The sequence below is a fragment of the Bufo gargarizans genome, chromosome 7 (assembly GCF_014858855.1).
Source record: "Bufo gargarizans isolate SCDJY-AF-19 chromosome 7, ASM1485885v1, whole genome shotgun sequence".
NCBI lineage: Eukaryota > Metazoa > Chordata > Amphibia > Anura > Bufonidae > Bufo > Bufo gargarizans.
Window position 1 is genome coordinate 38,583,124 of NC_058086.1, and position 18,418 is coordinate 38,601,541.

Here is an 18,418-nt window from a genome sequence, read left to right on the forward strand (position 1 = left end):
TTGTCACACATGATATACAACCAATGGTTTCATAGCACATCCACTTCTGGAGCCTCGAAAGCCGACTCTATAGCAAGTCACAAAAACACTTCGCTGGTGGTGCATTCAACTCTCCAAGATGATGAGGGACGTTATCTATTCCTCAAAGGGTCTTTAGGCACTCTGATCTGGCCAAAATATTACTCTCTACCCAGGCAATATCACCAGCTCTTCAGGTGAGAGATATCTTATGGGACTCTAAGACGGCCTTCAGCTCCACTTTGCCGGATGACACTCTAAATCTGTCCCTACCGGTAATCGACCTGTTGGACCCATCAGGGTTTCTCACAGAAAGCTGGGACTCACATCCTAAGCTGCAATCACTTACCTTTATCCACAAAATGCATATCAAACAATATTTGGGGAAGAGAAGAGCTTTTCCCAACTCTCCCAAAACACAATTTGAAAAAATTATCCTCTCTAAAATAGCTCCTGGAAAGAAAGTGGTCCAAATATATTCCTTGCTGGTTTCCCAGGCCAGACCTGACACATATAGCTTTATTCTCAAGTGGGAAAAAGACCTAGACACGCAATTCTCAAATAGAGAAATCTCACAACTTTGCTCCAATGCTCCAAAAGTATCCAGATGCGTAAAACTTCAGGAAAAATTTATACAAAGTGACCTCTAGGTGGTATTACACGCCTCAAATGCTTCACCTCATTTATCCAGAATGTGATCATAAGTGTTGGAGGTGTCATAGTGCTGAGAGCACATTCCTTCATATTTGGTGGAGTTGCCCAGCATCGTCGTCTTCTGGCAGCAAGTATGCTCATTAAGTTCTAAAATAAGTAAAATACAAGTTGTCACGGATGATCCGCGAGAATACTGTACCATCCTCCCAATATTATCAATATCCCTATCCCTTATTGATCAATGGGTCTATTAAACAGTATTTATTTCCATAGGGCCTGAAGCTACAGGCCCCAGAACCTACAATCTATTTACTCAGTGCGTCTCCTCCTGTGTACCCAGAGAACAAAATGGTACTTTTGTTCAAGTCAGTCAATAGATGCCCAGCAGATAACGCAATTACAGCTGGTTTCCTTAGGTTGGCCCTACACAAAAGAACTTCCCTTTCTGCAGAGATATCACAGCTAGGTGTGAAGACTACACCTGGGGGGAGCCATTTGGTGTCGCTGCCATAAGGGGCTTGTAAGCTAGCTTGAGTCAGACAGGCCGGCACCAAGGTTCCCAGATTGAAACATGAATCTTAGATATGATTTTTACCCTTTTTAAGAGAGACCAGGCATCTTACGGACGTAAACATTACATCATCGTGTCACTCAGAATTCACTGGACATTTACATATGACAAACATAACTCTAGGAGATGCCCCGGTAAAGTTATGGTGTTACCCCATCATAGAACCAGGTATAATAGTCATATTTGGTATCCCTGGACTCCATATTTTGTGGGGAATGTGAATCTGTGCTCGTTACTTATGTACAGAGGAGACATCCCGAGATATGGCACATACCATATTTCAGAACTGGCATTCATCTCAGAAATACAGCCGGCCCCAGCAGGCCGACTCTCAATTCCCCGCCTTGATTCTGGGACCCTTATAACAAAGACCTAGAATCTGCTAAAAAAAAAAGTTCTCCACTTTTAACAACACCTGAAGAGGGCCTCAGCCAGAGAACCTGTGGGCTGTAGGCATATTTGGATGATTACATTCTGGACAAAGGTTTCTTGGACTTTATCCCTGCAACGGACTATTTCACCAACAGACATCTTTTCTGCGGACAATAAGTATTTTCTTTCTTTTCTCCCTTTTTGTTTATTGGACTATACTTTCCTTGATTATTGTGTTAATAATTATTGTACATCTTGATAATTTGTATTGTATATACATATATAATAAATGACCTCCCAGTCATTTCTCTAGCCATATGCCTGCTTTCAAACACTGCAAAAACTTACCCTAGCCTCTCCGAAGAGAAAGCTACTCGGTTCTGTTATCCCGATAGGGGGTTCCTTGCTCCCATAAATTGCAAGGTGGTGGCAGTTAAACTACCCTGTGTGTGTGTCACGAGGGTGTCAAGAGCCACGTCTGACTCCGTTATACCCGGGGTCAGGAAGTCGCAGCGGGTGGCTGCGCGCTCTATGTCTAAAGATCACAGTGTTTCTTAGTGTTTGTTTTCTGTGTTTGCCTTGCTATCCTTTTTGTCTCACTCAGGGATCCGTAGCTTCTCCTCCTCAGCTGTTTCTTGTCTGCCACTCCCAAACTCCTTATATTCTCCTCTCACACTTCTCTTGTTGCCAGTTATAGAGCTTCCTGCCTGGACATCTATGCTGACCCACTGGAGCTAAGAATCTGGTTGTTGTTCCAGAGTGCTACCCTCCGGATCCCTGTTGGGCTTTTGTTGTCTCCTGTTGTTGCCCACCTGGGATTATATGTTTAGTTTGTATTGTCTGTCCTCCCCTTGGTGTTTTCCTTTAGAGCTAGTGGTGCGGACTAGTGTTCCCACCGCCCTGTTCACTATCTAGGGCTCATCCTAGGGAAAGCCAGGGTTTTAGGCACGTGATCGGCGTACGGGTGAGGAACCCGTCTAGGGACGACAGGGCAGCCAGGCGCCAGCCGCAAGGTGAGTCAGGGGTCACCACCTTCCCTCTCACTAGGGCAGGGCCTCCCTCTTTTCCTCCCTCCGTGTCACGTATGTGACAGTTACGCCGATCGTGATATTATAACTGGCCCTTATTTATTTTTTTTAGAAAAAATAAATATATATATATATAATTTTTTTTTTTTTTTTTCTCTACTTAGAATCCAATATGGATCCTATTGCTGCTTTGGCAAAACAGCTTCAAGGCCTGTCTTTGGAGGTGGCAGGATTGAAGGCGTCTGTCCTCCAACAGCAGCAGCAAATGCAGCAGACCGTAAGCCCAGCGGTTGCTATGGGTAACCAGGTTGTTACAGAACCCAAGGTTGTTCTTCCTGACAGATTCTCTGGGGGAAGGGACAAATTTGTGTTGTTCCGTGAGGCCTGCAAATTATATTTTAAGCTGCGCCCTTACTCCTCAGGTAATGAAGAACAGCGGGTGGGGATTGTTATTTCCCTGCTTCAGGGGGACCCGCAATCCTGGGCGTTCTCGTTACCCCCTGGTTCCCAGGCTCTCCGGTCAGTGGAGGAATTTTTTGGGGCTTTGGGTCTCATATATGATGACCCTGACCGCGTCGCCCTGGCTGAGTCGAAGTTACGGAGACTCCTACAGGGAGATCGGCCAGCAGAGGAATATTGCTCAGAGTTCCGCAGGTGGGCTACGGATACTCAGTGGAACGACCCGGCTCTCAGGAGTAAGTTCTGCTCTGGGTTATCTGAAAGGGTTAAGGATGCGCTGGCGCTGTATGAGACCCCCCTTTCCCTTGATGCTGTTATGTCCCTCTCTATCAGGATAGATAGACGTCTTAGGGAGAGATCGAAAATTCCTGAGCAATCGGTAACCTCTCCCAAGCAGCAGTTAGTCTGTACTGACTTGGATGAGCCTATGCAGCTAGGAGGAACTTCTCGTCAGGTCCGTCCTCCTGAGGTTCGCCGTAGGTGGGGGGCTTGTTTTTTCTGTGGGGGGAAGGGTCATTTCATTAATGTCTGTCCCTCCTTTCCCAAAAACCAAAAGACCGTCGGAAAACTACTAACCCCAGGCTGTGCGGAGGATGTCAGCCGGGGGGTATACGTTTCCTCCATACGAACATCTCAATTTGTGTTACCAGCGGTTATTGTTTTTGGTGTTAAGACGGAGTCTATTTCTTTTTTTCTAGACAGTGGTGCAGGGGTAAATTTGATAGATGCCCATTTTGCCCGCACTATGGGTTTGTCTCTCTGTACGCTGCAGAGACCCATTCCCATATTCGCTATTGACTCTGCTCCTCTGTCTCAGAGAAACCTCACTCACGTTGTCCATAACTTACATCTTCGGGTGGGGACCACCATAAGGAGCGTCTTTCATGTTACGTTCTGGAGGGCCTTCCCTCTCCTGTGGTATTGGGTCTTCCCTGGTTGGTAGCGCACAATCCAGTGGTGGATTGGCAGGCCAGGGAGATATTGGAGTGGAGTGAGCATTGCAGAGAGAATTGCTTAAATAACAATTGCTTAATCGCCTCCATAGCTTCCCTACCTACATTTATTTCGGACTTTGAGGACGTTTTTTCTGAAAAGGGTTGTCAGAAGCTACCACCTCATCGTCCTTATGATTGCCCGGTTAACCTGATTCCCGGTGCAAAATTACCCAAGTCCAGGTTGTATAATCTTTCGGGTCCCGAGAGACAAGCCATGAAAGATTATATCTCCGAGAGTCTGGCCAAGGGACACATCAGACCCTCTTCTTCACCCGTGGCTGCAGGGTTTTTCTTTGTTAAAAAGAAAGATGGGGGCCTGCGTCCTTGCCTAGATTTCCGTGAGCTAAACCGGATAACCGTCCGAGACCCATACCCTCTTCCTCTCATTCCTGACCTTTTTAATCAGATTGCGGGTGCTAAGTGGTTCTCCAAACTTGATCTTAGGGGGGCCTACAATCTGATTCGTATCAAGGAAGGGGATGAGTGGAAGACAGCTTTTAACACCCCTGAGGGGCATTACGAAAATTTAGTCATGCCTTTCGGTCTGACCAATGCCCCTGCTGTCTTCCAACATTTCGTTAATGATATTTTTAGTCATCTCATCGGCAGGTTTGTAGTCATATACCTAGATGATATCTTAATTTATTCGGCTGATCTGAAAACACATGAAGTACATGTCAGGCAAGTACTGCAGGTCCTACGGACGAATAAATTATATGCGAAAATTGAAAAATGTGTCTTCGCCGATCAGGAAATACAATTCCTGGGATATCTATTATCTGCTTCAGGTTTCCGTATGGATCCTGGGAAGGTCCAGGCAATTTTAGATTGGGATCTTCCTGAGAACCTTAAAGCTCTACAACGGTTTTTGGGTTTCGCAAATTTCTACAGAAAGTTTATTAAAAATTATTCAGTGATCGTTAAACCCCTTACTGACATGACTAGGAAGGGGACTGATTTTTCTAAATGGTCTGACGCCGCTAAAATTGCATTTTCCTCTCTAAAAGAGAGATTTACCTCGGCACCTGTCCTAATTCAACCTGATGTCTCCCAGCCTTTTATTGTTGAAGTTGATGCGTCGGAGGTGGGAGGGGGGGCTGTATTGTCTCAGGGTCCGTCTCCTGGCAAATGGCGTCCTTGCGCTTTCTTTTCCAAAAAATTATCTGCAGCAGAAAAGAACTATGATATTGGAAATAGGGAACTGTTGGCGATTAAACTGGCGTTTGAAGAGTGGCGTCACTTCTTAGAGGGAGCAATCCACCCCGTCACGGTAATTACGGATCACAAAAACCTTCTGTACCTAGAATCGGCTAAGCGTCTCACCCCTAGACAAGCTAGGTGGTCGCTATTCTTTACCAGATTTAACTTTGTAATCACCTATCGTCCTGGGGCAAAAAATACCAAGGCAGACGCATTGTCTCGTAGTTTCCCTGGAGGGGGTAATGTTAGTGATCCGGTACCTATTTTACAAAGAGGAGTGGTTGTCTCTGCTGTACACTCTGTTCTAGAGGGAAAGGTGTTAGAGGCCCAGGGGGACGCCCCGGCCTCTTGCCCCTCAGAGAAATTGTTTGTACCGTTAAACCTGCGTCTTGAGTTATTGAAGGAACATCATAATTCGGCACTTGCTGGGCACCCGGGTAGTAAAGCAACCTTGGAGCTATTGTCTCGTCGTTTTTGGTGGCCAAGGTTGCGTCAGGATGTAATAGATTTCGTGTCTACTTGTTCTACTTGTGCACGCGCGAAAGTCTCTCATACACGTCCAGCAGGGTCTTTATTGCCACTTTTCATCCCCAATAGACCATGGACACATCTATCAATGGATTTCATCACTGACTTACCTTTGTCTGCGGGTAAAACAGTTATCTTGGTAGTAGTAGACAGGTTTAGCAAAATGGTACACTTTATTGCGCTACCCGCACTTCCTAATGCTAAGACTCTTGCTCAGGTGTTTATCAGTGAAATCGTGAAGCTTCACGGGGTCCCTTCCGATGTGGTTTCGGATCGGGGAACCCAGTTTATTTCTAAGTTTTGGAAAGCTTTTTGTACCCGTTTAGGGGTACACTTATCCTTTTCCTCAGCTTTCCATCCTCAGTCGAATGGACAGACTGAGCGTACCAACCAAAACCTAGAAACATATTTAAGGTGTTTTGCGTCTGAAAACCAAGAGGTGTGGTCATCATATTTACCGTTAGCCGAGTTTGCCATAAATAATCGCCGTCAGGAATCCACTGGCAAGTCACCATTTCTTGGTGCATACGGTTTTCATCCCCAATTTTGTACTTTCAAAGAGGGGGGGTCTTCTGGGGTTCCCGAAGAGGAACGGTTTTCTTCATCTCTTTCATCGGTATGGCAGAAGGTGCAAGCTAACTTGAAAAATATGAGTGGTAAATACAAATGCATGGCCGATAAGAAACGGTCGCCAGGTCCGGACCTAGGAGTGAATGACTGTGTGGTTGTCTACTAGGAATATTAAGTTGAAGGTTCCCTCTTGGAAACTGGGTCCTAGGTTCATTGGTCCTTATAAAATTGTAGCCGTCATTAACCCTGTGGCTTTTCGCCTGGAGCTACCTCAGACTTTTAAGATCCATAACGTCTTCCATAAGTCGTTGCTCAAGAAGTATGTTCCACCTCTAGAACCATCACCGCTGCCACCTCCTCCTGTTGTTGTGGATGGTAATCTGGAGTTTCAAATATCCAGAATTGTTGATTCTCGTCGGGTCCGCCGCTCTCTTCAGTATCTGGTGCATTGGAGGGGTTACGGTCCCGAGGAAAGAATGTGGGTTCCAGCGTCAGAGGTAAACGCCAACAGGTTGATTCAGGCTTTCCATGCCTCTCATCCGGAGAGACCTGGTCCTGAGTGTCCGGAGGCCCCTCGTGAAAGGGGGGGTACTGTCACGAGGGTGTCAAGAGCCACGTCTGACTCCGTTATACCCGGGGTCAGGAAGTCGCAGCGGGTGGCTGCGCGCTCTATGTCTAAAGATCACGGTGTTTCTTAGTGTTTGTTTTCTGTGTTTGCCTTGCTATCCTTTTTGTCTCACTCAGGGATCCGTAGCTTCTCCTCCTCAGCTGTTTCTTGTCTGCCACTCCCAAACTCCTTATATTCTCCTCTCACACTTCTCTTGTTGCCAGTTATAGAGCTTCCTGCCTGGACATCTATGCTGACCCACTGGAGCTGAGAATCTGGTTGTTGTTCCAGAGTGCTACCCTCCGGATCCCTGTTGGGCTTTTGTTGTCTCCTGTTGTTGCCCACCTGGGATTATATGTTTAGTTTGTATTGTCTGTCCTCCCCTTGGTGTTTTCCTTTAGAGCTAGTGGTGCGGACTAGTGTTCCCACCGCCCTGTTCACTATCTAGGGCTCATCCTAGGGAAAGCCAGGGTTTTAGGCACGTGATCGGCGTACGGGTGAGGAACCCGTCTAGGGACGACAGGGCAGCCAGGCGCCAGCCGCAAGGTGAGTCAGGGGTCACCACCTTCCCTCTCACTAGGGCAGGGCCTCCCTCTTTTCCTCCCTCCGTGTCACGTATGTGACAGTTACGCCGATCGTGATAGTGTGGTTCCGGTCCGGTCGCTCACACGCTTACTGGCGGTCAATCGGCGGTCCAATCCCTGCGCTTTCAGCCTATCGACTGTACGGACTCAAGTTAGACTGTCGGTGTGCTTAAAGTGGCTGGGAGGCCTGTTTGCGGATTGACCACTAGGGGCGCTGTGACGGTTTCGTGACGTATTGTGGCCACGGCAGTCGCAGTTCGTCACACAAGTCTTACCATCAGAAAAAGATGTTTATTGGGATTATTGGGAGACATCAAATGCAACAAACAACTTCTCTGATAAGCCAGCTCTTAGCTGCTGCTAGGGTTCTGATCGCGAACAAGTGGAAAAGTCAAACGGCCCCCTCTCGCTCTCAATGGATAACAAAGTGTGATGCCATATATAGGATGGAACAGATAGCAGGGTGGGATTCCAAGAGAACACATATGTTTGAGGCCATCTGGTCTCCATGGAAAAAATTCTGAAAATTCTCCTCTTAATGCCCGAATATCAGGCTCCAATTATCTAACGATTCTAGTAGGAAGGTACCCCCCTCCTTTTCCCTCACCCCCCCATGTGTTCCCTTTATTGCAAGTTTTATTCTCACATTTTCGTTAAAGGTACTTTATTGTAACTGTAGACATTTATTGTACTATGTGACGATTGAACCCTCTTGTGGGGGATTGGTCTCTGTATTCTCATCTGCTTCTTATTTCTCAATAAACATTTTAAAACAAAACAACAAAAACCAAAAAATGATTAATGTAGATCCTATCCTGTTTGAATCGGAACTCAGCACCAAAGGCTATATTGTTGGCTGCCATGCTCTCATTTATACTTAGGTTGCACAGGATATAGGCTGTAGGCCGCATTTATCAAGTGCTGCTAGTGTGTACGAGGACAAACATGACTTCTAGGTTTCCTAAATTGGCATGAACATCACCAAAAACAACTCCAGGAATTAAAAGCTTTGAGCTATAGTACTACACAGAGAAGTCAATACATCAGACGCCGCAGCGTTAATAATAGAGGAGACCTCCTCAAGGCAGTAATGTGTCACAATATATACCTATAGGTGACTTCTTCTTAAAAAATAGTCCATTACTTACGATCCCGCTCACAATGAGAAATGTATGCATTCACTGATATTCAGAAGTTGGTTGCTTGCAGAATGCAAGGTTTTTGTTTGCTTCACTTTTGAGAACAAGATCTACTGGTTCAACTGGATTTAATAGATGAAGAATTACAGCAAACCTGTGCTTCTGCCAGGGGTGTACATAGAAATCACCCTATATCAAATGTCAAATTTGTCCTCTTTCCGAGGCCAAAAAATTCTTCAAGATCTTCATCAATGCGTCTTCCAGCTGCAACTTGCCTTCTGCCAGCACCGATCATGTTCATTCTTCTGCACTGTTCCTGTATTATGTTCCCAAGGGTGCCGCCTAATACTGTCCCTATTGTGCAAACCTGTGCCTGAACTGCTATCCCATGTTCTGGGTAGTGTTGAGCGCAAATATTCGAAAAGCGAATTTTTATCGCGAATATCGGCACTTCGAGAATTCGCTAATATTTAAAATATAGTTCTGCGTATATGCAAACCGGATTCCCAAAAATTTGGGACACTATACAAATCGTGAATAAAAACTGAATGCAATGATGTGGAGGTGCCAGCTTCTAATATTTTATTCAGAATGGAACATAAATCACGGAACAAAAGTTTAAACTGAGAAAATGTACCATTTCAAGGGAAAAATATGTTGAATCAGAATTTCATGGTGTCAACAAATCCCCAAAAAGTTGGGACAAGGCCATTTTCACCACTGTGTGGCATCTCCCCTTCTTCTTACAACACTCAACAGACGTCTGGGGACCGAGGAGACCAGTTTCTCAAGTTTAGAAATGGGAATGCTCTCCCATTCTTGTCTAATACAGGCCTCTAACTGTTCAATCGTCTTGGGCCTTCTTTATTGCACCTTCCTCTTTATGATGCGCCAAATGTTCTCTATAGGTGAAAGATCTGGACTGCAGACTGGCCATTTCAGTACCCGGGTCCTTCTCCTACGCAGCCATGATGTTGTGATTGATGCAGAATGTGATCTGGCATTATCTTGTTGAAAAATGCAGGGTCTTCCCTGAAAGAGATGAAGTCTGGATGGGAGTAGATGTTGTTCTAGAACCTGAATATATTTTTCTGCATTGATGGTGCCTTTCCAGACATGCAAGCTGCACATGCCACACGCACTCATGCCACCCCATACCATCAGAGATGCAGGCTTCTGAACTGAGCGTTGATAACAACTTGGGTTGTCCTTGTCCTCTTTGGTCCGGATGACATGGCGTCACAGATTTCCAAAAAGAACTTCGAATCGTGACTCGTCTGACCACAGAACAGTCTTCCATTTTGCCACACTCCATTTTAAATGATCCCTGGCCCAGTGAAAACGCCTGAGCTTGTGGATCTTGCTTAGAAATGGCTTCTTCTTTGCACTGTAGAGTTTCAGCTGGCAACGGCGGATGGCGCGGTGGATTGTGTTCACTGACAATGGTTTCTGGAAGTATTCCTGAGCCCATTCTGTGATTTCCTTTACAGTAGCATTCCTGTTTGTGGTGCAGTGTCGTTTAAGGGCCCGGAGATCACAGGCATCCAGTGTGGTTTTACGGCCTTGACCCTTACGCACAGAGATTGTTCCAGATTCTCTGAAGCTTCGGATGATGTTTTGCACAGTTGATGATGATAGATGCAAAGTCTTTGCAATTTTTCGCTGGGTAACACCTTTCTGATATTGCTCCACTATCTTTCTGCGCAACATTGTGGGAATTGGTGATCCTCTACCCATCTTGGCTTCTGAGAGACACTGCCGCTCTGAGAAGCTCTTTTTATACCCAATCATGTTGCCAATTGACCAAATTAGTGTTAATTGGTCTTCCAGCTCTTCGCTATGCTCAAATTTACTTTTTCTAGCCTCTTATTGCTACTTGTCCCAACTTTTTTGGGATTTGTTGACACCGTGAAGATTTGAATCAATGTATTTTTCCTTTAAAATGATACATTTACTCGGATTAAACGTTTGATCTGTCATCTACGTTCTGTTACAAATAAAATATTGACATTTGCCATCTCCACATCATTGCATTCAGTTTTTATTCACAATTTGTTTAGTGTCCCAACTTTTTTGGAATCATCCCTCCCTTCTTGTAGCTTGTGGGCGAATGAAAAGGCTTTGTCACAGATTAGCAACACCCCTAGCAACCAATAGAAAAGTTGCCTACCCCTTACTATATAAGAACCTCCCCAGCAGCTATTTTCTAAAGTTTATTGCAGTTATGAGAGAGAGAGCAGTGTCATTGCTGTGCTCTGTGCTTTGTTGTATTACATTAGACAGTTACTTATATATATCATTCCGATAGTTAGCGATAGATAGTCAGTGTAGGTTAGATAGTGATATAGTGGAGCTGATAGGTTCCAGTGCAGGATGTTAGGTAGTGTGATAGGTCCTGCTGTCCATACATACATGCTACAGACATAGTGCTGTGATGTCACAAGTTGCACGTATTGCAAAAAATATGTGCATCATTAATTGCCAAAAATTCGCAAGCGCAAATATATTGGATCACTCTATCTGCATATAAAGCTATTCTAATGTTCTGCCGTGCCGACCATTTTCTCCAGTCTCAGGAAACTTATACCAGCTTGAAAAATGCAGCATAAGAGACCAACGCCAGTATTTCGCGCGCATTACGTCAATAATACATTGCCGATTTTCGCAATTAAGAATATAATCTCGAATTCTCTAATTCGCGAATATATGACGAATATTCTACATAATATTTTAGAAATATTGCGAATATGAATATTGCCCCTGCCGCTCATCACTGGGCCTGCTGCCCTCAATTCAATACTCATCTCTATTTCACAGACATCCAAAAAGTGGCTGCTCATAAGTCCTATCCTCCTTTTTCCTGGCAGCATACTTCACACATAGCGGTTTTACTAGTTTTTGCCGTGATTTTTGTTAAATTTCTCAATTGTGCCACAGAAAGTCTGAACACAAAAACTTCACAATGGATATGAAAAAGGTATTTTCGTATTTGCTATACGAAATTTAGGACCTATGGTTGGACGGGTAGGTTGAGGCAGAGCCAGTTGGGGCGGCACGGTGGCTCAGTGGTTAGCACCGGTGCTTTGCAGCACTGGGATCCTGGTTTCAAATCCAACCAAGGACAACATCTGTGTGGAGTTTGCATGTCCTCCCCATGTTTAAGTGGGGTTCTCTGGTTTCCTCCCACACTCCAAAGACATACTAATAGGGAAATTAGATGGTGAGCCCCATTGGGGACAGCTTGATGCTAATGTCTTTAAAGGGCTGCGGAATATGTCAGCGCTATATAAGTCTTTTGCAACCCATAATTTGTCCTACGTTAGATCCAACAGTGTACATAAAATTTCGTGGACGGACGGGAATAGATTTCAAAGAATAATACCTACTGTCAAGTCTGTAGTCTATTACCTCCCCTCTAGGAGGGCGTTGAACTTTTTGTGCTTTATGTAATGAAGCACATGTTTTTGATATTTTTTTAATTATTGTCACTTTATGCAAAGGATGTTTCCTACACAATTTCCTTTTTTTTAAGCAGATGTATATGAATGATACTCACATATATGGATTTTTTATTTCATCTTATTTAATATATTTTTCATGGGACGTGTGCACATCAACCGTTTCTGTTTCTCACCTTCTTGGTCTTCTCACCTAATTCACCTTTATTCACTTCTATCACCATCACAGCACTTTTCTCAATTCAATTGATGTGAGCAGGTAGATACATATATAATGTTTTAACTAATGCTCTTTATATTTTTTATACATAGACATTTATTGGTTTATAACACCCAATATGGGTTTTAAATAATTGTATTTATGCAATGTGTTTTCATTACTTCACTCATTCATGTTTTTTCTTAATGTACTCTATAGAAATTTACTAATGTCAGTTATGTATTTGGTTTATGCACTTTTATTCTATTTGAATTATGTAATTATGAAGTTTTGTTTGACTAATGACTTGAATAGTTGAGGGTTTATGTAAACAACAGGGATTACAATCTGATAGGGCCGTCCTATTGCGTTGGGTCATGTGTATATATATTTTTTATATAATGATATGTACTGTACACCTGTAGGGTTCATCCGAGAATGTCTGAGCGTAGCCACATATCCAATAGCATCTATTTGTGGATCGATCGCCTGCGACACTGGATGTGACTTTTTTATGGCAAATGGCATTGCAAGCCTGGTGGTCATGTGTCGGGGTGGGACGAGATAGTTGGCGGGATAGTGTAAGTCGCCTTATGATTATGGTGTCCGCCATATTTGGCTATGCTCAGTACTTCGATCAACTGCCCAGGTGATTTACAGCTTCTCCTAATTTGTGAAGGTACATACAGTTGCAAGAAAAAGTATGTGAACCCTTTGGAATGAGATGGATTTCTGCACAAATTGGTCATAAAATGTGATCTGATCTTCATCTAAGTCACAACAATAGACAATCACAGTCTGCTTACACTAATAACACACAAAGAATTAAATGTTACCATGTTTTTATTGAACACACCATGTAAACATTCACAGTGCGGGTGGAAAAAGTAGACCCCTAGACTAATGACATCTCCAAGAGCTAATTGGAGTGAGGTGTCAGCCAACTGGAGTCCAATCAATGAGATCAGATTGGAGGTGTTGGTTACAGCTGCCCTGCCCTATAAAAACACACACCAGTTCTGGGTTTGCTTTTGACAAGAAGCATTGCCTGATGTGAATGATGCCTCACACAAAGAGCTCTCAGAAGACCTACGATTAAGAATTGTTGACTTGCATAAAGCTGGAAAGGGTTATAAAAGTATCTCCAAAAGCCGTGCTGTTCATCAGTCCTCGGTAAGACAAATTGTCTATAAATGGAGAAAGTTCAGCACTGCTGCTACTCTCCCTAGGAGTGGCCATCCTGTAAAGATGACTGCAAGAGCACAGCGCAGACTGCTCGATGAGGTGAAGAATCCTAGAGTGTCAGCTAAAGACTTACAAAAGCATATGCTAACATCCTTGTTAGCGAATCTACGATACGTAAAACACTAAACAAGAATGGATTTCATGGGAGGATACCACAGAGGAAGCCACTGCTGTCTTAAAAAAAACATTGCTGCACGTTTACAGTTTGCACAAGAGCACCTGGATGTTCCCCAGCAGTACTGGCAAAATATTCTGTGGACAGATGAAACCAAAGTTGAGTTGTTTGGAAGAAACACACAACACTATGTGTGGAGAAAAAGAGGCACAGCACACCAACATCAAAACCTGTAAAGTATGGTGGTGGGGGCATCATGGTTTGGGGCTGCTTTGCTGCGTCAGGGCCTGGATGGATTGCTATCATCTAAGGAAAAATGAATTCCCAAGTTTATCAAGACATTTTGCAGGAGAACTTAAGGCCATCTGTCCACCAGCTGAAGCTCAACAGAAGATGGGTGTTGCAACAGGACAACGTACTAAAGCATAGAAGTAAATCAACAACAGAATGGCTTAAACAGAAGAAAATATGCCTTCTGGAGTGGCCCAGTGAGAGTCCTGACCTCAACCCGATGGAGATGCTGTGGCATGACCTCAAGAAAGCGATTCACACCAGACATCCCAAGAATATTGCTGAACTGAAACAGTTCTGTAAAGAGGAATGGTCAAGTATTACTCCTGACCGTTGTGCACGTCTGATCTGCAACCACAGGACACGTTTGGATGAAGTTATTGCTGCCAAAGGAGTTTCAACCAGTTATTAAATCCAAGGGTTCACATACTTTTTCCGCCTGCACTGTGAATGTTTACATGGTGTGTTCAATAAAAACATGGTAACATTTAACTCTTTGTGTGTTTATTAGTTTAAGCAGACTGTGATTGTCTATTGTTGTGACTTAGATGAAGATCAGATCACATTTTATGACCAATTTGTGCAGAAATCCATATCATTCCAAAGGGTTCACATACTTTTTCTTGCAACTGTAGATGCAACCATCTCACTGCCCCTCACTTCCCCTGACAAAGCCATTGGGCGAAACGCGTTGGCTAAATGAGGGACACTGGTACGGCAGGGATGTAATAGAGAAGTATAAAGTATATTATTGTTCCATATAGGCAGATCGTCGCTTTAGGCTTTTTTGTCCTTCTTACTGCTTTGATCGCCTTGATGGGTTTTATATAATATACAAACGTACCAATACGCCACTATGGCGCTGGCCTGTTTAGACATATAGTGCTTCATCGCTAGCCTTGTTCCAGTGGTCCCTCTTTTATGTAATTCACCTTACAATGTGGACCGCTATGCATATTTTTTAACCCTGTATTAATTGTGATATGAAATAAAGACTCTATGATTTGATACTCTATGATCGTTGGACTTCGAATGATCTGGGCATACATGTGCTCATTGTAGGTATTGCATATAATAATCAGTTGACTATATGCTAATGTTATCACTGGGACTTTTGGTGAGGGATGAATGTTGGTGATTATCTATGCATGCACAATATGGTCGAGCGCTGTAAAGGACTGTCTCTTGGGATCTGTATAGCGTCATTATTGACTTTGATTCAACTTTTCAAATTACACTTATGTCTGGACTTGGCCTCTGTTCCTGTCCTTGGCATTAGCACCCCTGTTGCTTTATAGACACCAACAACATGGAGACCGCACTAAGGGCCGCCACCTGGAAAATCCCTTTTAGTAAAGACCACACATCTTAAGATGAGTGGTTTCTTAAACTGACCATAAACCTTAGATTAAGTGGGCAGCATCTGTCCATTTTGGTGGGACTGGCCACCAATCTAATAAATATGGAGGCTTCCCAATTCTTCCCTAATGAAAGATGTTGACGAAGAGAAGGAGCGGACTGTTGGAACCGAGCACGTTTGTGTATGGAGAGGTGAGGAGACATAGCCGTAGACAGAGAAGTTATCTAATTTGTATGCCAGCCACATACCATATGAGGTTAATTCCTAGTACTAGCTTATTTATCTGTTAGAAGTCATGATATTAGTCCTTCTTCTTTATCCCAGGCCTCACTGTTGATCCGCGTCATTGGTCCATAGAAGCATCTCTCATGTCATGCCATTAGTAAGAACACACAGCTTCGTGGGGACTCCCTGTTGTGACTTTCAATTTAGGTAATGGCGGTAAAATCACTGTTTGTGACCTACTTGTCTTTCGAATCAAAGCCATGAAGATATCTTTCCTCAACATCAATCTTGAATGGTGCCAGTGTGGCCTTCGCTTCCTGTACTTCAATATAGATCAGGAAAGTTTCAAGTGAAACTGAACCTTGAATTAATATTGGCTCTATAGTTGGCAAATATAAAATCCACCATGTTTTTAATATTTCATTGACTTTTTAAATGTATTTTTCTTCTTCTTCTTCTTCTTCTTCTTTTTTGTTCTTCTCCAAACATAATAGTATGGGTTAGTACTTACAAGCACTGCAGCTGGTAAATTCAGGACATGTAAGGCCCACCCGGGGAACAGCCTCTTATAGGTAGGGCTTACATAAGCCCCACCTGTTCTGTCAGGGACAGCTTGAAATTTGCAGGGACTGTCTAAAAATTAGGCAGAGTACCTGCATATCTGGGACTGTTGGTAACTATGCTAGTGCATATGGACTGTTCCCCAAGAGCAACATGCCTGATCCTTTGCTCTCATGAAAGGTAAGCCACCACCAGAGGTGTCTGTCAGTGACTTATTCCCATCTCCTCAAGCACCCTGGGTAGCTGAGCATGCAAGTGCAAGGGGGAGAAGTGCTCGGCCGACAACTAAGGTGTAATATCAGCTCTTCAAGTGAAATTTGCCAATATCACGGGATCCAATGGGAACCGAAGAAGTAATAGCACATATCGAATGATCCTTCTATAAGGGTTTTTCCAGGACATGAAGGCTTATTCTAATGAGTGAGGCTGAGCGTATAGATGAACCTCTGTGTGTGGAGCGAAGAGTGAAGGGGCCGTGGTGCCCATCCCAACCAATAACAAAGCAGCTTTCATTTTTCAAGAGCCAAATACCAAATGAAAGCTGCGCCGTCATTGGTTGTTTTCAGGCACAATGTTTTTCTTGTAAATAGATTTCAGAAATCTGCCCCTGTTCCCATGATGAAAATGTCTCCAACCCTAAATTATTTATATATGATCTTCTAATGGCTAATGATTATTATTATTATTACACTGCATTTGAAGCCTGCACCATTCACACTGCAAAATATTTTTTTATTACCAAAATTTTTTAAATGAACATTGGGCAATGCAAAGTACATTCTGCAAATCTGAAAAGATTTCCTGTGGAAGCTTTTAAAATAGTTTTTTCCTTGAACCAATGGCACATTTCCTCTCATTGTTCTTCCAGCATCATAAAGACTGATGAAAGTGAGAAGTAATTACAAAGTTTCATATATGGAATCGACATGATTAGCGGACGCATTATAGAGGCAACAACAAGTTCTTTGGATCAAACCGTTCAGTGTTTCATTCCCACTTTAGTCAAGTGACAAAACAAGTAGTCGTATTCAAACAAAAAGTCACCTTGCGGTGTTGGTAATTCTCACCATGCGGCAATTCTGCCTCAGAGAGTCCTTGACCATAGCAGCACCAACCTGTTTTCACGCCAAACAGGTAGCAAGCCTTTATCCAGACACAAGGCTCCCAGATCCCAACACAGAGACCTGGCTTCTGAGCCCAGCTGCCTATTTAAGGACAGGAAAATTTATTATAGAATTAAATATACAATTAGTATAGGTGTCCGTATACGTGAGTTTTAACCTGGAAGTGGACCCTTTTTAAAATATCGCTTTTATTAATTTTACTTTAAAAAGCATAAGTATAAACACCCTCTGATAACCGGGTATCCAGAATAATAATAGGACAAGATGTTGCCCAGCTACCACCGTGAATTGGTGAAGAAAAGAATAGATAAACACCAAAATAATTCAGATATGTATAAATTCCCAGGGCATTGGTGACTTTTATTCAAGGTTGGGAGTTGGGTAGAGAGTGGGGCACATAGATAGGGGTATTAGGGATGGTTCTCTCCCTGTACCCGCCCTAAGATAGTCCTCTGCCCAGGGATGAGCCCTGATGGTGGGATCACCCTGTCCCTGTACCTACCCTGTCTAGCCCTGTACAACCCTGTACAGTGGGAATTTATTACAGATGATGTCAATTTTTTACCCTGACGCGTTTCCCCACTTTTGGTTCATCAGGGGGTCAGTTAGAAGATAATAGTTATAATAGGTAACATCATGCAGGATGAAAAAAAACTGATAATACTGGATATAGTTACTGTGTCCTGATCGATACCATGATGGGGCAGGCCATGTAGGAGGAACTGAGAATTCACATTTATTCCCCAGAAGAAAATGGAGATGTCACATGTTAGGTGTCCCCCTGTGGTCTGGACTGCCGCCTGCCGTGTCTGATGGGGCATATTTAAGGACAGCCAGGTGCTGCTAAAACCCGAAACAGCATTTAAAATCCGGTCCGGTATTTGACCTTACCTGGCTGTAAATCAGCCCAGAAGCACATGCTGGGAGGAAAATACCTGTTCTCCCAGACCAAACCTCTCACTGTGTCACAGTGCGCTCCAGAAAGTATAAAATAATGCAAGAGGCAAAAAGATAGATAGATAGATAACAGGGATAGATAGATAGATAGATAGATAGATAGATAAATAGATAGATAGATAGTAATAGAGAGATTGATATTCGGTGATAGATAGATA